This window comes from Ambystoma mexicanum, chromosome 6q, assembly GCF_040938575.1.
Source record: "Ambystoma mexicanum isolate Mex_15411 chromosome 6q, UKY_AmexF1_1, whole genome shotgun sequence".
NCBI lineage: Eukaryota > Metazoa > Chordata > Amphibia > Caudata > Ambystomatidae > Ambystoma > Ambystoma mexicanum.
Genome location: NC_090937.1, coordinates 430,090,859 through 430,108,689, shown reverse-complemented (window position 1 = coordinate 430,108,689; position 17,831 = coordinate 430,090,859). Strand labels below are relative to the sequence as shown.

Sequence of the window (17,831 nt, the reverse complement as noted above, 5' to 3'; positions counted from 1 at the left end):
AGCATCATTTAATTTGGACAACAGTGGTGGATAACCTAGGACTGAGGGTTGCAGGAGCCTGGGTTTATTTATATGGAGGGTAAGAAAGCAGAATAGGAAACAGGGGAATGCAGTTAGCTGGGTGTATGTCATATTCTGATGTAGTCACATATGACTCCCCACCTCACCCCATACCAATGCTGCAGTGGTACGGTTCGAGTTGGGGATGCAGTGGGGGCATGCAATTTCAAACTGTGGTTGGCTCCAGCATCCGACCCATGATCGACAAGAGTTTTGAAGTTGTTTTTACTATGGTGTCTCAGGCAAATGAAGTTGCGCCGCGGTTGCCTGCCACATGTCAAACTCAAAACATGCCATTGGAAAGTCCTTATTGTGGGTGATGGCCCATCCACAAATCTATTAATAACACCATATGTGAGTGCAGAATAGTCAAGACAAGGATCCTGATCTACATAAAACAAATGATGCGGAAAGGTTGGCCAATCCTACTATGTGTGTGCACATTTCTGAAGCAAGCATACATATGTTCTGCACAATAGCCTATTGAAACACATGAAATGCGTGGGGTGTTGGCCTTAAAACATGACTCTTTTGTGCATCATCTCCACATAGAACAATTGCTGTCACTGCCATGTGGTCCAGTCTGTTAGTGAAAACCTTGTGTCTTGACAAAAGCGTCAGAGCAAAGAAAGCTTGTCCACATAGTCTAGGTTTCTGCATAATCAGCAACCTATGCTAAAGTAATGGCGGGCAGCCGTGCGCGGACCATCAGTCCACTCAGCAGTTCTCCAAGTGAGATTGCACTGCCCATGCCAGGAGCTAAAGATTTTACAGAAAAAAAGCCGGTCTTAATAGGACAACAGTCCTAAGGCGGCATCAGTAACCATATTTCACATGCACGCCGGGCAACATCTACTCCACAGCTCAGGTGCTATAATCAGCTCAGCCTTCACTATTTTACTCTGGGGATGAGGTCTCAGAGGCGTAATCCCTGAACTCACACTCCAACAGGAGCAGCGGAGGGAGCCAACGACAATAAATGGCAAGCTATTAGCATAAATCTGCACAGGACCGTGCATGGTCAGCAGTGGATGGCTAAAAAGTTGCCACGTTCATTGTGTGGGTGGTTTGCGTGTGTTGCAGAGATCCTTTGCAACCCGGGGGGTATTCGCAGATGTGGCAATTTCATCAGCCTTTCCTGGCATGGCACAAACCTAGATCGTTAACCCTTTAGCTGCCAGGGTCAGGTGGGTGTAAAGTACGTGAAGAGCAAACGCCATCAACCGGACCCCCTTCTACCTCCCCGCTGCCGTAGAATAGGCTGGTGCTTCAGAGCCTGCATGCGGTGGGATTGATGTCAGAGGTCTTCATTGGGCTGACACATGCTGCAGTAATGGGGACCAACTTTGACCTTTCCATGATGAGACACTCTAATGTCTTATTTATCTCTTTGCAATTATGTCTTTCAATTTGAGATATCTAAGAACGCATTGAGGACTTTGTAGGCCCTATTATTCCACAGCTTGGTGAGCGGCAGACCAGTAACCTTAATGCATTATTTTCTGCGTGACCTTCCCAGGTTACTTGTAAACACACGTAATGTTTATTGTTATCAGATAATTAGATACTTGTTTTATGCGCCCGACTAGCAATATAAAACGAGCAAGGCGATGATGTTTGACGGGGCTCCTTATTGGCGCAAATCAATATGAGCTGCAACGATCCTTTGCAACCACAGCGTGTCATGTCCAGTTATGCCATCAGCGGGGCGCAAACAGCGCATCAGGAAAATGCTCGGATAATGGTTTAACCTTGTGAATCTGAAGCCCTGCACCGGAGGCGTGAAGGGCCGTCCTTTCCTGAGATATTAGGAGTATCGATGTGTTCATTCCACTGACTAGATCTGAGAAGGCGCGCCGCCGCTGAACGCGAAGAATCCCTCTTTCCCATTTTAACATATGGAGTCCATTCCTATAATTGGGATCTAATGCCTGTTGGTGAGGCACTTCTTTATCAAAGACCCCCGTGGGTAATAAGGGGTCTTCTTAGCCTGCTGTGACACCAACCACAGTTTGAACTAACGCTTCCTCTTTATATCGGGCGCCGCTCATTGATAGTGACTCACTAGAAGACCTCCTGCGGCAGCAGATGTTAAACCATGACATATGGAACACCTTCATAGGTGCATAGTACCTGATCTCAATGCCACAAGGCCTAGTGTGATTGTTGTCTTTGGGCCTCATTACGACCCTGGTGGAAGACCATGGTGCTATTATCAACATGGTCCATGCCGGTAAGTTACCGACTTCGCCATGGAGAAAGGGGGAATTACCACCCCATTACAAGGTTGACGGGGCGGTTATTCCCTCTTCCTCCATGGCCCTTCCCCATTCCCATTTTTGCCCCATAGGGCTCAATGGGAATGGGGAAGGTGCTAAGTACGGTGCCGCAAATTGCGGCACCGTAATTAGCACCAAGGTCCCTTTGCGGGTCCCTACTTTAACGGCTGGTCTACACCAGCCGTTAAGGTCGGGTCCCGCAAAGGGACCTCGTAATTAGGCGCTAATAGGTTAACGACGCAGCAGCCTTTTACGGCGCCGTTAACCCATTAGAGCCTGGGTTGTAATGAGGCCCTTTATCTTCCTTTAGTTTCCCCTCCCTTGCCTCTTCGCGCCTTGAAACAATTGTCTATAGGCGCGTTGTAAATGTCACATCATATCACATCACAGCTACATGTTCGAAGATTTAAATATCTTTAAGGGATTGGATAGTAAAAGGATACAAGTAGCACGAGAATTCCACATTGCCATGGCCAACTTAGAGAAGGCTCTGAGGCGCCTCTCGTTGGGTATCATGCAACACGTCTTTACTAAAAAGCAGATGTTGACTATAGACATAATGGAAGCATGTTTCTAATAGGAACGGATGGCTGCCTGTATAATATTAAGAATGAATAACGCGTGAGGCGGCAAACGGAATTTCCAAGTCAACAGGAACCTATTATAATTCCCTTAGAAGGGGAGCAACACATGTTTCATAAACTGGTGACTTTGCACCAAGTTACCAGTTTTCTGCAAATAAGAAGAGTTGGTGCAATCCAGGTGCGAAGGAACAGTAGCTAAGAGCACGGCCTTCCTGTTAACCAGCGCACGAATGAAAAGTCTGTTCAGACTTTAACTATATGTACTCTTCGTTTACCTACAACAAACTAAAATAAAGATTCCAAGAAAATGTTGAGATGATAAAAGCAGTTGCTGGTCTCAATCTTAAACTGTTGAAGAAGAGACACTGTGTAGTGGTGTTCCCGCTTCACGTCACTAGTAAGGGATAGCACAACACAGCCAGCATATGGGAGTCACCAGTAAACAGAGAAGCTTTAGATGAATACAGATACACTTCCCTTTTGGGTGGTATCATGCTTACAGCCCTATTATTATTATTATTATTATTATTATTATTATTATTATTATTATTATTATTATTATTATTAATTGTCATAGTTGTTTTTAGCTCAAAGAACGTATACAACTGTTACAAATACCTTTTAGATTAAAAAAAACACACACACATAAATAAGACATCAGCTTGCAAATACAATTGCAAATACAGTGTAATAAATTTGTTTTAGTTTAGACCATGGTTAATAAATTATTATTATTATTATTATTATTGTATTTATTGAGCGGGAACCTAGCTTCGAGAAGCAACTGAGCCTTTCTACCTTGGTATACAACAATACAGATACACAACGGAGCACCTTACTGGGGCATTGAACACTACAGATGCATAACGGGGCAGATATACAGCAGGGGGTGGGATACAGAGGGGCACAGAGGAGGGGTGCACCTGTACATGGTGGTGGGGAGCAGAGGGGCAGATGGCATCTTGCGAGTCAGGTGGCATATGGGCGATGTGACGGACTAGGTGTTGAGGAGGAGAGACTCCTTCAAGAAGTGGGCTACTCTAATAATTGAGGTCATAGGACAAAATGATTGGACTGTTTCTATATTCTTCCATTTCCTGTGCAAGATGGCAAAGCACAAGGTTCTTCGAGTATTTTCGTGAGCGCTGATCACAGTGTTCAAGCACCAGAGGCGTTGCTAGGCGGGGCTAAGGGGGCTATAGCCCCTGGTCTTTTGGTTGCAGCCCCGGATAGAATCTCTGGAGCTACAACCAAAAGGCTAGCTAGCCCCCAGTCCCGACAGTTCTGACATTAGCGTAGCCCCGGGTCTTTTCCAGACCTAGCAACACCCCTGTCAAGCACCAATGTGCACAGCTCTATGGCTTTTTCCCCATTTTGTCATTCAGGTTGTCCGATTATTTTAAATGGCAACGTTGCTGGACATTTTCTGCCACTTACCATGCAATGCGGTCAATGCCCGTGCCACGTCATTGTCATTCAAACTCGACCAAGAACAAGGTCACTCCCCATACTGTCTTCCGGTTCAATAGTCCTCTGTTTATGTCGACTCAGGAGGCTCCTGGGAAAAACGAAGATTGGTTTATCAGACAGCATAAACTGTAGATCTGGAAATTACTATATCAGGCAACACTAGTCAACAAATCCCCAACATTCTTTTCGACAGACTATAGGTTAACTTAACAAAGAGTGAAAAGGAGAGGTGTGACCTCACCTGCAGGTATACCTCTATGGTCTATACTTTTTACTGGTAATTGGAGTATCTTAGTATAATGGTTTCAAAGACAGAACTACCCTTAGACATTAATATGTGTGAGCAGTTTTCCTTAATGAAATAATATAGGTTGCCCCCGATGTCACAATATCAGTGGAGCCACATATAAGGCGTCATAATAAGTATGGCAGGAAAGCTAATAACATGTTGTATTTTAAATACCCCAATTTTTCTTAATATATATCACCGGATTATTGTTGCTATTGCGTGGGCTATATACCGTATGGTGTACATAGATAGACATTCCTGGTGTAAAATACACATATTCAAAGAGCAGTAAGTTGTCCCCTGTGGTAAATAGTGCAGGCAATCACTACACATAGTTTGGCTATATTTTCAAAAAAGTGGTATTTGAATAAAGCAGGTTTTATCACTACCATCATGCTCACAGTGAGGCACAGAAGGTCTTTGAATGTTTTGCAGTATAAGAACATGGCAGGTGTGCAAATGAACACTTTCTTAGTGCAACAACCAGAGTGATTGCTAGTTGCGTTCCAGCCAGAAGCACTTTGACACAACTCAATCACAGCAGTTGATCTAAGTCCCCCCTCCCCCAGTCTCCCCCCCTATCATGAGCTAAGGAGCTGCATCATAGTGGCACACCGTGATCAGTACTGTCTATGGGTTAGACGGTGTACGGTGAAGCATGAAAGCTATTATTGGGTAGGCATGCCTGACAATAGAGAATTGCAGTGTGCAAGGGTCACACCGATGACACCAGGGAGTGGGGATGGAGGAAAGCCTGATACCGGGGTACTCAGAGGATACATTGCGTACAAATTTGGAAATGCATGACTCTCAGTAAGGATTTTGGTGGCAGACCATTTAACCATCGGTAGAAATGTGTGGGTGGGGTGTGGGGTAATACGGTTTTTAGGGATGGGAATGAGCATTTCAGTGGAAATGTGGGCATTGATAAACTTCACAGCAGGAATCTGATGGGGTTAAACGGATTGCAGCAAACATATATTATAATATTGCAAACCAAACGTGGATGCTATGAGGATATTGCACGCACCATAGAGTTTCATAACCTCAAAAAGGCAATGCACATTTGGCTTACTGCCCCAGTGTCATCCTCATAAACCAATAATGTTGCAATAGAGCCCATTGGGGCTTTATATCCCATTGAACTCAATCATAAGTGACTCATTCATAGCGTAAAACATAACCTTTGTTTGTTTCCCCTAAAGTGACCCCGCTCTTGCCTGCCGTCATATAGATACCTTTATTCTCAAAGTGTGGATAACTCAGAGATAGTTTGGGAACAGCATGGGTGTTGTTTTGGCGTGCTTTCTGTATTTATTTATTTTATTTATTTAGCATTTATTTCAGCGCACAAAACCCTGAGGTATCTAGGCACTAGTTACAGAAAAGTGCATGCTACATTAGTGCAAGGATATGCATATAGTTACAGGTATGAAGAGAGGTGTGTGTACACAGGCTGGCAAGCCTCACCTCGTGTTACAATGGGCTACAACAGGCAGCATATAGGTCAAATGGGTATGATTATACAGACTGCCAAATCCTCACCTCATGTTCTGTGGGGCTACATCAGGCAGCATATAGGTCAAATAGGTATGATTATACAGACTGGCAAAACATCACCTCACGTTACGGGGGGCTACATCAGGCAACATATAGGTCAAATAGGTATGATTATACAGACTGCCAAATCCTCACCTCATGTTCTGTGGGGCTACATCAGGCAGCATATAGGTCAAATAGGTATGATTATACAGACTGCCAAATCCTCACCTCGTGTTCTGTGGGGCTACATCAGGCAGCAAATAGGTCAAATAGGTATGATTATACAGACTGGCAAAACATCACCTCACGTTACGGGGGGCTACATCAGGCAGCATATAGGTCAAATAGGTATGATTATACAGACTGGCAAAACCTCACCTCATGTTCTGTGGGGCTACATCAGGCAGCATATAGGTCAAATAGGTATGATTATACAGACTGCCAAATCCTCACCTCATGTTCTGTGGGGCTACATCAGGCAGCATATAGGTCAAATAGTTATGATTATACAGACTGGCAAAACATCACCTCACGTTACAGGGGGCTAAACCAGGCAGCATAATGAGCATTGCAATATGGTGTTGAAAATGCCTAGACTGGTTTTCTGAACAGGCATTCTTTAAACAGTACGTGAGCATGGAAGCATGAAGGTGAAAACGCCTAAATGTGTGTTTTTACACAGGGCATGTTTTTTTTGTGGCAAAGAATGAATGCAGCTGCACAGAAGTGTACCGTGGTTAAGTGTTGCAAGGATGGTGATGGTGTTATTGGAAGATAGTGAATTATGGATAGTCATGTAGCAGGAGTACACAGCAGTAATAGGAGGGTAGAGAGCAGAAGAGGTGGTGGAAATCTTTGCCTCATGCAAGCTTAACAGGTAAGTGGAGTTTTGCATTGCGTCATCTGTGTTATCGTGTCTGTGTTAGCCTTTCGTGTGGGCCTTTGCTTGGGGCCAACCTTCCTTGGCTGCCGGCGTATGATTGGTCAAAAAAAGACGTGAGGGAGCCAATCAGGTGCTTCGTGTATGCTGGGGCACCATGGCAACTTGTGCAACCCTCGGAGGCACTCCGGTGCCGAGGATGAGGGCGGCCATCATGGAGAGTGAAGAACATAAAGCATGTAATGGCGCAGAGTGCACAAAACACGTGTTTGCCCAAGGCAAGGGGCATCTGTGTTATGGAATGCAGGTAGGTGATGTCAAATGTATGCAGATATGTATGGCAGCAAGCTACCTGTCTCTCCAAGGTCAGGAGGGACAGGGGAAAGCATGGGTGTTGCTAGGTTTGTAAAAGATCCTGTGTTATGCTAATGACGGGACTGCCAGGACTTGAAGGCTAGCTAGCCTTTTGGTTTTAGTCCATAAGCTTCTACCCGGGACTGCAACCAAAAGACCAGGGGCTATAGCCCCCTCAGCCCCTTCTCCCCCCAGCAATGCCTCTGGCCTATAGCCCCCTCAGCCCCTTCTCCCCCCAGAGATGCCTCTGGCCGAAACCATACAATGTGTCAATAAAATGGGTTACTTTGCCAGAGCTAACTTGTCCTAACCATGCATTTCAATATTACATATTCCAGTGTGTGTTTTCACTGAACTAGCATGCATCCTGAAATATGAGCTCTGCGAGGGATGTTACAATTCAGTTAAATGCAGTTGTGACAAACTTAACAATTCTTGTACTGAAGACCTCATAAAGAATATCCGAACCGAGAACGTCAGCAGGCAAGGCAGTCACCATGAGCCCAGGTGCCATAAAAAGGCATTATGCATGTGCATGGACAGACTTCTACCAGCGACATCAGAAAAGGGGCAATCAATATATCACAGTTAGAGAACATAATAGCTTTTCAGCCAAATTCAATGCTCAGGCAGAAATCTTGCTTTCAACGCGGTTCAATAAAACAGTGTGAGACCCGCAGCGGATCTAAGAGCACAGACACGTCGCCATCTCGGCTGTCAGCAGCTCCCCATGTGCCCACGGAAGAGCGAGGCGCCAAAGCGGGGTGCTCGCGAGACAGCCAATGAATCATAGTAATAGAAACAGTCCTGCTGCCGCACATCAGAGAGGAGCCGCACAACCGCGGTGGAGTCTGGGGTGTCCTGCGCATCCAACAACACAGGAAAGCTACTTGTTTTTGATGACATGTTTCTGCCTAGGCAATAGTCACACGGAGACTGCGCACCTGGCAGTGCCGAACAATGTACATATGCGGGGCCTGAAAAAAGTGTCTAAACTGTGCCACTGTTACATATCAAACATCATGGAGACATGTTGGCATATGTATCAAATTCCTCCATGTTGGGGACAGATCCATCACACTCTGCAGGCAATGGCCCATCTCCCACCAATGGCGAAATCTATAACAGGCATTCAACTATTGCTATATATATATATATATACATATATATATATATATATACATATATATATATATATATATATATATATATATATATATATATATATCTGTGTAATCATATTATATATATGTCACTGAAAAACGTGAAATCACTCGCTATACCTGGAGTCATAAGCCGAGGAGCCTGACTAATGTATCCTGCTAAGGGTGGAGGGGAGCGCTCAGGGTCTTTGCTGTTCTGTAATTGCATTGTAGGATGAACAATTATGTTTTTTGATTTCTTCCCAACATAACAGCCATCACAAAAAAGTTATGTTTTTGTCACCCTATGTGTGATAGGTATGCCCAGTCGTGTGTCCCAAGTCTGCTGTGCCATGCGACCCCAGCTACAACTCCCTGATGCTGCCCAAGTAGGCTGAAACATGCCCAGGTTGCTTGTGGTCTCCTGCAGAAGGGATGTGACCAAGAAGTTTGGGATGGACTGCCCTGTTCAAATAAGGTGGAGCCTGATTTGTACATGGGATTTCCCTTTCTGTAATCCATGGTAGGTTGAAAAGGGATGGTTTGGAGGGTTGCCCGATGTTCATTGTTGTACAGGAAGCGCTCAGGGACCATAGCCCAGAGCTTTCCTGCTGCTATAGACACTCCTGCTGTTGTTTACTTTTTCAAGTTTAGCACACAAAGTGAATGCAGTTGGTGTGCGTACCCGGATGTGAATGACAACAAAAAAAAGAGAACGCCCATTTGAAGATGGCCGCCCTGTGAAGCACACAGGAATGGCTAAACTGGACATACACTGAGAAGTGCCACCTGGTGGCTGGCTGCGAAAAGAAGGTGATGATATAACATAACCTATTCCGCAATCTACTTATACCGTGAGTTTAATGTTGATGCGCTCAGCACGACTATTCATTTAAGTTTCATCAGAAGTCCATGTAATTCAAATATAATGAGCATTCAAGAGCATTATTGCTGCATAATGACGCCATTGCGTTGCTTTTGGATCATCCCCCCTGGTCTAATCTCTATGAGTCCAAGCGAGTACACGCCCTTCATGTGTCCTCTAGTGAGACAGTTTTTCTTAACATTACCTCGTTTCAATGACAGGGAGTTTTATTTATTTATGTATTTTTCCCCTCGCTAAACTGTGGTTATGATGGAACATGATTACAGAAACCGATACATTGAGTATACAGTACAGGGTCATGCTATGCACATTGCATATTCAAAAAGGAGGAAAAGACACCATTTCAGTTTGCCTCCTTCATAAAGAGCCTCTGTGTCACTGGCGTAACAGGGGCCCCCGCAGCCCCCGCGGTGCGGGGGGGCCCCACCAGCACATGGCTGGGAGGGGGCCCCAGTAAAAAAAAAAATAAAAAAAAAACAATATTTTTTTCTAAAAAAAAAAAGTTTCTTTTGAAATTCACTCTGCATTCATAAAGAACATTTCTGTAACAGAAATAATTTCTTTATGAAGGCAGAGTAACTACAAAAAGAAACTTTCTTTTTGAAGTCTGAGGGCCCCCGTACCCCATAACATGGAAGACCCTAGGCTGGAGGCCTCCATGTCATGGGGTGGGGAGGTGGGGTGGGGAACCCTATGCCTTCAAAAAGAAATTGTTTGTTTTTGAACCCACTCAGCCATCATAAAGAAATTATTTTGATTATGGTTCGGTCCTTAACTGAAATAATTTCTTAATGAAGTTATAGTGACTTAAAAAATAAACAATGGGGCTCATTCTGACCATCCCCGTCCGGAAACAACGGTGCTGGTAAGCTTACAGGCACTGTTGTTTCCGGACCGGCATATTACAGGTCTGCCTGGTGGGGCTGCCGTGCCCGACAGGTCTGACCCTGCCAGGCACAGCAGCCACGGTAGGCAGACCTGTCACGGAAGCACCGGCACCGTTAACAATGGTGCAGGTGCTTCTGTGTCCCCATTCCCGTGGAGTCTGGGGTTTAACGAAATTACCGGCACCTGATTTCCCAGCCGCCGGACTTGAAATAGCACGGTGGCACTGGGAAGTAAGGCCATAGTAATTTTTTATGGGTCTGGCGGCAACCCGCCGGTAGCACCGGCACGGTTACCGCTGGACCCGTAATGAGCCCCAATTTCTTTTTTAAGTAATAGGGCCCCCCCTCAACTCCATGAGGTGTGCGTGTATGTGTCTATGGTGAAAGGGTGCACACTCAAATGTATAGCCGGCTGCCTGTGTGTGTATGGTGAAAGGGTGTACACTTAAATGTATGGGTGGCTGTGGGGGTGTGCCTGCATGGTGAAAGGGTGCACACATAAATGTATAGGTGGCTACCTGTGTGAGTGTATGGTGAAAGGGTGCACACTTAAATGTGTGGATGACTGGGTGTGTATAAGGTGAATGGTGTGTGTGCTTGCGTACAGGGGCACAAGAAAACCTTCATTTCGGGGGGGCTAACCCTTCAAATGTTGGGAGAGGCGCTAACTTCACATGCGGTGGGGAGGGGGAAACTTATTTGTGTGGGCGCATCCAAATTATTTACGCATTTTAATGAGACTATTCTAGTGCAGATTCAATGTTACAAGCAGTTAACTTTCTCCTATAAGTCTCCTGTTCCCTCTCTACCCTTCCAATCACTCCCCTGGCATGCAAGTACTAAACCCACATCACGATTTCAATCGCCTAAACAATGTGGAATTTGAATGCAGGTACTAACAGTGAAATGCTTTACGTTGGTAATTGCTGGGTTCTTGTTAACAGCAAAAACCAGGTGCCGTTTAAAATCTGTGTCCTGTTCGGTCTGGCAACTGCTCTAAAGGTTAGCCAAGTTGAGTCAATATAGCCCAAAGTGTCAGGGGGGGTAGTGCTGAAGCCCAGTCAACTCAATGGTGTTGCGCTACTACTTGTGTTTAATGCCTTGCTTTCTCCTAGCCCTATTCTTCCTCGTCCCAGTACTTATATACGAGGCAGTACGTGTGTTTGAGGCACTCTGCCTCATACAAAAGTACTGGGAAGAGGTAGAGGTACATGGAGGTAATGCCTGATTTAGCTACCTGTAATCTTCATCACTCCTAGTCCCACTGTTCCTCATCCCAGTACTTACCTATGAGGCAAGGAGCCTCATACGAAAGCTCTGGGACAAGGAAGAGGGACGCAGAGGTAATTCTGGGCCAAGGAGCTGATTGTGGAGGTTGGGGTGGTGGGTGGGAGGGAGAGTGGATGTGTGGGGGGCAGGATTGTGTGATAAATCATAATGGTTGTCCATGTCCAGGCTAAGCAGGCATGATATGTGGTATTAGTGGCTAGAGAGGCATTTTGATTTAGCCAGTCTAGTCATTCCTCAGTTTGGTATGACTTTCTTTTAACTGGACATTTCTGATAAAGTAGTCCTGCTAACTTTAATTACCTGGCTAGATTGGCATTTGGGTGCTGCCAGTCTAGCCATTTCTTACTGCGGCATTGTATATTTTTCTGGGCATCTGTGATAAAATGATATGATGTGATACAAGTCATTTATAATGCGCCTGTACACAAGTGTACACAAGGGAGGGATGATAGAGGGAGGACAAGACAAATGATCTCACTAGGCCTTGTGTCATTGTGAGAACGAGAAGTGCAAGGGAAAAGGGAGCAGGGAAGTGCAAGTGAGAGGGGGGGGGAAACAGGGCAGCAATGCTCTCAGTAAGTGCAGCCAGGGCAGAGCAGCTATTGGTTGTGCAAGGAGAACAATGGACTGCAGGGTTACAGTTACAGCCCCTAAGTGCATGGTAGGCCCGGAGGCAGTGCAAGGGTGACCAATCAAGAAAGAGCCTGGACTCAGAGAGACTCTGAGGGTAGCCAAGCAGCCAGTCAGTACAGCAGACATGTAGGTCAGGTAGGTCAGCAGGGGGGGAGAGAGAGCGAAAGCAGCAGAGAAGAGGAAAGCTTTTAGCTGCTTCCGAAACTTCAGGTTGTCCGCCTCAAGTTTGAGAGGGGCAGAGAGGCCATTCCAGTTGGAGGCACCAGCAGAGGAGAGAGGTCTACCCCCACTCTCTGCCTGGAGAAATGTCTAAGCCTTAGAGAGTTGGAGGTAGCTGAGTGAAGGGTTAGAGAAAGAAGGTATTTTGGAAGAGAGCATTGGATTTAGTGTTGGCACTGGCCCCAGAAAGCCTTGTGGGCAATGCAAAGGTTCTTGAACTTGATCCTTGCAGCCAGTGGAGAGATTTCAGGGCTGGAGAAATACAATCCCAGGGCTTGAGGCCAAGGCTAAGTCTTGCAGTCCTGTTCTGGATTATTTGCAGATGAAGGAGACTAGAGGAAGACAGATTGAGAAAGTGGCTGTTGCAGTAGGCCAGCTTAGAGACAGTGAGCTTCTGGTGGAGAGTGAGAAAGGGAAGAGTCCCTTTGAGGAGGAGCAGCTGGTAGTGGGACTTCTTGGTGATGGCCGAGATGTTAGGAGAGAAAGAGAGTGTGGCGTTGAAGATGACACCAAGGTTTTTTGCCTCACAGGAAGGCAAAGGAAGAGGGCCCAAGGTGGTCTGCTATAGTGAGAGAGGAAACACAGTGGCAAGGGTCCCAATGAGAAGGATCTCTGTCTTACTGGCATTAAGGCAGAGATTGTTGGAGGCGCACCAATCCTGAATCGTGGATAGACAGTCAGGAATGAGCAAGAGAGGAGAGGAGGATGAGGGGAGCCTGAAGGAAAGCTGAGTCATCCGCACAACACTGAAAGTTAGAGGATAAGGTAGAGATCAGGGAGGCCAAAGTGGCCAAGTAGAGGTTGAAAAACCAGCGTGAGAGGATAGAGCCCTGGGGAATGCCACAGGTAGAGAGAGGTGGCGGAGAGAATGGGACCACGATCGACCTGGGAGCGGAGTGGCAGTCCAAGTGGAAGTAGGTCAGTCACTCTAGGGTCTGATCTGTGATGCCCAGGTTCTCACAGAGTCGATTGATCAGGATGGCGATGTTGACCCTGTCAAAAGCAGAGGAAAGATGAAGGATGAGAATAGAAGGAATGCTGTAATCAAGGTTAGAGAGCAGCACAGGTGTTAAGGAGAGCAGTTTCCATGCCTCTGGCAGCTCTGAAGCCAGACTGAGGGTCATGGACACAACCAACAGATTCAGTGTGGAGAGTAAGCTGGGAGATGGCAAGCTTTTCCAAGAGTTTGCTCAGGAAAGGTGGAGATTGAGCGATAGTTTTCCAGCAGGTAGGATCAGCAGACTGCTTCTTGAGGAGTGGGTGCACAAGGGAGTGCTCAAAGGGAGAGGGGAACATTGCGGTGGCGAAAGAGTGATTACAGAAATCGGCCAAGGCTGGAGCGAGGGTGTCAATATGGGCTTTGATGGTTCTGGAGGAGCAGCGGAGCACCTGTTTGGACGACACTTTCATAGATCGGACTTGTCTAGAAACCTCGTCAGGTGTTGTCAGAGAGAAAGAGGAAAAAGGAGGAGGAGAGAAGAGATGGCCAAAATGGGCCGAGAGAGGAAGAGGACATAGAGGACAGGATGTCCTGAGATTTAGCAGAGAAATGAGAGGCCAGAGCTGTACAGAGGGCATGGGAGGGAACAGAAGAGGTATAGACCACAACAGGATTGACCAGTTCCTTGCAGATTTTAAAGAGTTTGGCCGTGTTGTTCGAGGCCATGGAGACACATGCTTTATTGTGTGCTCTCTTCTTGATGAGTGTTATTGCTTTGACTGGCATTTTGCTGAAAACAGTCTAGGTATGTCTAAATGTGGCCTGGCATTCTGTACTATAATGTTATTACGTGTTTACACTGGTCTACATTGTGCAGCCAGTTGGAAGCATTAATGTTCCTGTGCACTGTTGGTGACTTGCATGTATTGGATTGTGTTACCCTACAAAACAATTGCAAACACTCTGGCTTTATAGCCAATTTATCTCAGAAAGTGTGCTGTATATTGCATTAAAACACATATTTATATCTTTTTCCTAGCACAGTGTGCGGCATACCCTTTCAGCAGCACGTTCATGCGTATTGTGCAAGCGTGACAGTCTAGGCCGGCCCAGAGTGTGGCGCAACCCGTGATTTGTTGCCGAGTAGGGGGGCCCCCTCAGCATGGCTCGCAGGGGGGCCCCCACATTTTGTGTTACGCCACTGCTCTGTGTATATACTGAGCTCTGTGTGTGCCTCTCTATGCTGGTATGCACATGTGCTTGGCTGGTGGGGGGAGGGGCAAATGGGTTTGGGTCTTGCCAATATGGCAGCCAATCCAGGATTCATTTAGTTTTGCATTCCCGCATGTACACCTATTGTGATCCAGTAGCTCGATGGGGTCCTGTTATGGGAACCCTTATCTCTGTGCAACCTTGCCTGCTTCCGTATGGTTTAGAAGTCAGGATTTAAATAACATTTTTGAAAGTCAGAGCATGTTCAGTGAGTGGAGTCATGTAGGGTTTTTGTCAATAATTTGACAAGTAATGAGAAATGAGAAAGGGGACTTTCCCTGGCATTCCTGGCTGAAGCGCGGCCCTGATAATCGACTCGCATTGATGGATCACTGCATTCTAACAGGCAACGATTTCATGGTGGATTGTGAGATGGGCCAGCCACACAGCATTCACAGGATAAAGAGCAAGGTCGACAGAGGAATTGTTTACACCTGTCTGCTCGGTAAGGGTGATATAGAGCTAGGCTCATATGTACCCCTGTAGTTCAGCGAGGAATGCTCTCCTGTCATCCTCACAGGTGAAGGACTAGGGGTCTTATAAAATCAGCATCCTCGATTCAGGCCAACTCTAGAGTTGGGCATAGTGGGCCTTGGCACAGGGAGCTGGCAGGAAAGTGTTGTTGCACTGGGTACTGGTTCTGTCCCAACAACCGGGAAGATCAGAGAGGAGCTAGTCCTGTTTCTGGTGATTACACAATTGTACTGGAGTAATGGTCCTGAGCTTCCATCGGAGATGGCATGCAGGATCTTCCTTCTCCTTCCTCTCCTTCCTTTGTTGCTGACCTCAGCGACCCTTCTTCTGTAGTCTCGCCCCAGCAGGCATAGGTGAAGGTGATGTGCGACGTGAGGGGACTTCAGGCCTCCCACAATTTAGCACCACTCTGTCACGGTTACATTATGCAACGTGGATATCAGCCACTTAAATCATCTGGGAAAAATTGCATTGATTAACTGAGGAGGTAATGCGTTTCCTTGTCAAGGGGTGGTAGCTGTAGAGATTTTGGGAAGAGAAATAATACCAAGAAAGAAAAAGAAGAGGGTGACAGAATAATAGGTAAGAAACAGGGGAAGTGGAAGGGCAAATGAAAGAACAAGTAAAGAGTAAGAAATAAAGCAAACAAGAATAAAAGGAGGGAAGAAAAATGACATGAATGTCCAATTAAAGGAAAGACAAAGACATTTGATGAAAATAATATAAAAGGGAAACGGGAGGAATTCGTATAAAGAAGCAGAATGAATTACATGGAAACAAGAGAGAAAGAGAGATAGAGTGATAGGGGACAGTTGAACAAATAGGAATGGAAAGGGGTGGGAAAACAACAAACGAGACAAGATGAGATAACAAGAAATAATGAGGAAATAGAAAGTAGGAGGGAAATGAAAAGAAGATGAGAGCAAATTGAAAAGTGTTTAAATAGGAGGACACATTGAAACAAATAAGAAGAACTAAAGAGAACATTTGGGAGAACATGCTGGTAGAACTGCAAGAAAAGAGCAGGTGGTAAACTCCAAAAGAGGAAAAGTGACATGTCAATGGCGAGTTGGGCCAGAAAAGAAAAAGAAATGGTGGTCTAAGACAGAACAAAAGGGGAGTTGGGTGTAAGAGGAGGGGAGCCGTCAGGTGGAGACAACAGTAAAACAACATGCAGCAACTGCAAGAGTGAAGTGGCGGAAGCCGGGGGAGTTGCATTATTAAAGAGAGATAGAAGAAGGACATTAAACATGACATTGAGAGAAGAGGGGGAGAAGCATGGAGAGCAAGAGTGAGAGGGAAACAGGAAGACGTTGTGATCATAGAATAGAGAAATAGGAGGAGCTGAGGCAAAGTGGGAGAGCAGGAGGTGGCTGGCAATAGGGGGAGACACAGAATGGAACAGAAGAAAGACAAGGAAAGAAGAGGTGGAGAAATATGAAAGGGGGAGAGTTAGGTATCTGCAGCAAGGCAGGCGAGAAGGTTAAAAGTGGCGATATGAGGAAGAACAAGAGGTGAAATGGGTCAATAGAATAATAGCACAATGTTTAAGGTTAGACATACATTGTAGGCTCACTAAAGTCCCATCTTTTATGAAGTGTAATATTTTGTAGAGAAAAGATGTTTTTTTTCCAGCTGCGATGAACAAGAGCATTCTGGGATCCTGACTGACATTGCTTGGTTTCCCAAGAGTAAACAAATTTCGTGTCCCAATAGATTTTAGGATGTTTGATCATAGATAGTATTTGTGAGTCTGAACGCCTTCTAAACGATGCTAGGGAGCTTTGCATTGCGTCCATGTGTTACGTGATGTTATTTGTCTTTTATACTGTGCACATCACCACTTAATAGGTTTAAAGCACTGTGCCTGAGTAGGCAAATTCCGACCACGCCCAGTGTGGCAGACAGACCGTGGTCTGTGGGGTGAAAACGAGACAGCTTGTATTATCACACGTCACAGGAAATGCAGCAGTTGTACTACATAAAACATAATATTAGCACCGGGGCACCAGCCACAGCCAACCAGCTTTCTCGGATCTCGGACTGATCGCACGATCCAATCCCACATTCCGAGCAAGCTCTGAGCTGCGAGCACCCGCCGCTCGGTCTTCCCACACCTCCTCTCAGTCTCATCTCCTTGCCTACCCACCCCAATGCAACCCCACCCCATTGACCTGTTTCTCTCGTGGGGGCAGCACCACCGCTTCTCCTGCCTCCCGGGCCACCATGGAAGAGGGGCTCCGCCTTCCATCTCCTCATTGGCCATCTTAGGTAAGTTTGTTGTTTGAATGAACGGGACGTCACAAGCGCGCAATCAGTTTATTCAAACAGAATAGATTCTAATCAGCAACCTGCATTAAAAATCCAGGCTGTGAATAGCAATAACACCTGATACCCTGCCCGACTGGGTGGCAACCACACCTGGCCCCATCGTGAAGGCTCTTGCTGCGCTCAGACCTATAACAATGGGCCCAGAACATTACCACTCAATCCGGCCTGTTGTTGCTATATCAATACTTAGCATGCCACATTAACTTCATGAAATGCATGTTTTTTTTAAAGTTTTATATATATATATATTGCAAATAGCTTCAGTCTGAAATGATAATCTCAACATCTACATTTGGAAA

The 17,831-nt window shown here is 45.9% G+C and overlaps 1 protein-coding gene across 5 annotated transcripts in view; it reads right to left on the bottom strand.

Moving 5' to 3' along the window:
- Positions 1–17,831, bottom strand: part of LINGO2 (leucine rich repeat and Ig domain containing 2) — a 5,916,036-nt gene that overhangs the window by 3,520,795 nt on the left and 2,377,410 nt on the right. For all 5 annotated transcript variants that reach the window (XM_069630911.1, XM_069630909.1, XM_069630914.1 and 2 more), the window contains exon 6: positions 4,361–4,481. The gene's annotated coding sequence lies outside the window, so the exon portion shown is untranslated. The remainder of the gene's footprint in view (positions 1–4,360; positions 4,482–17,831) is intronic.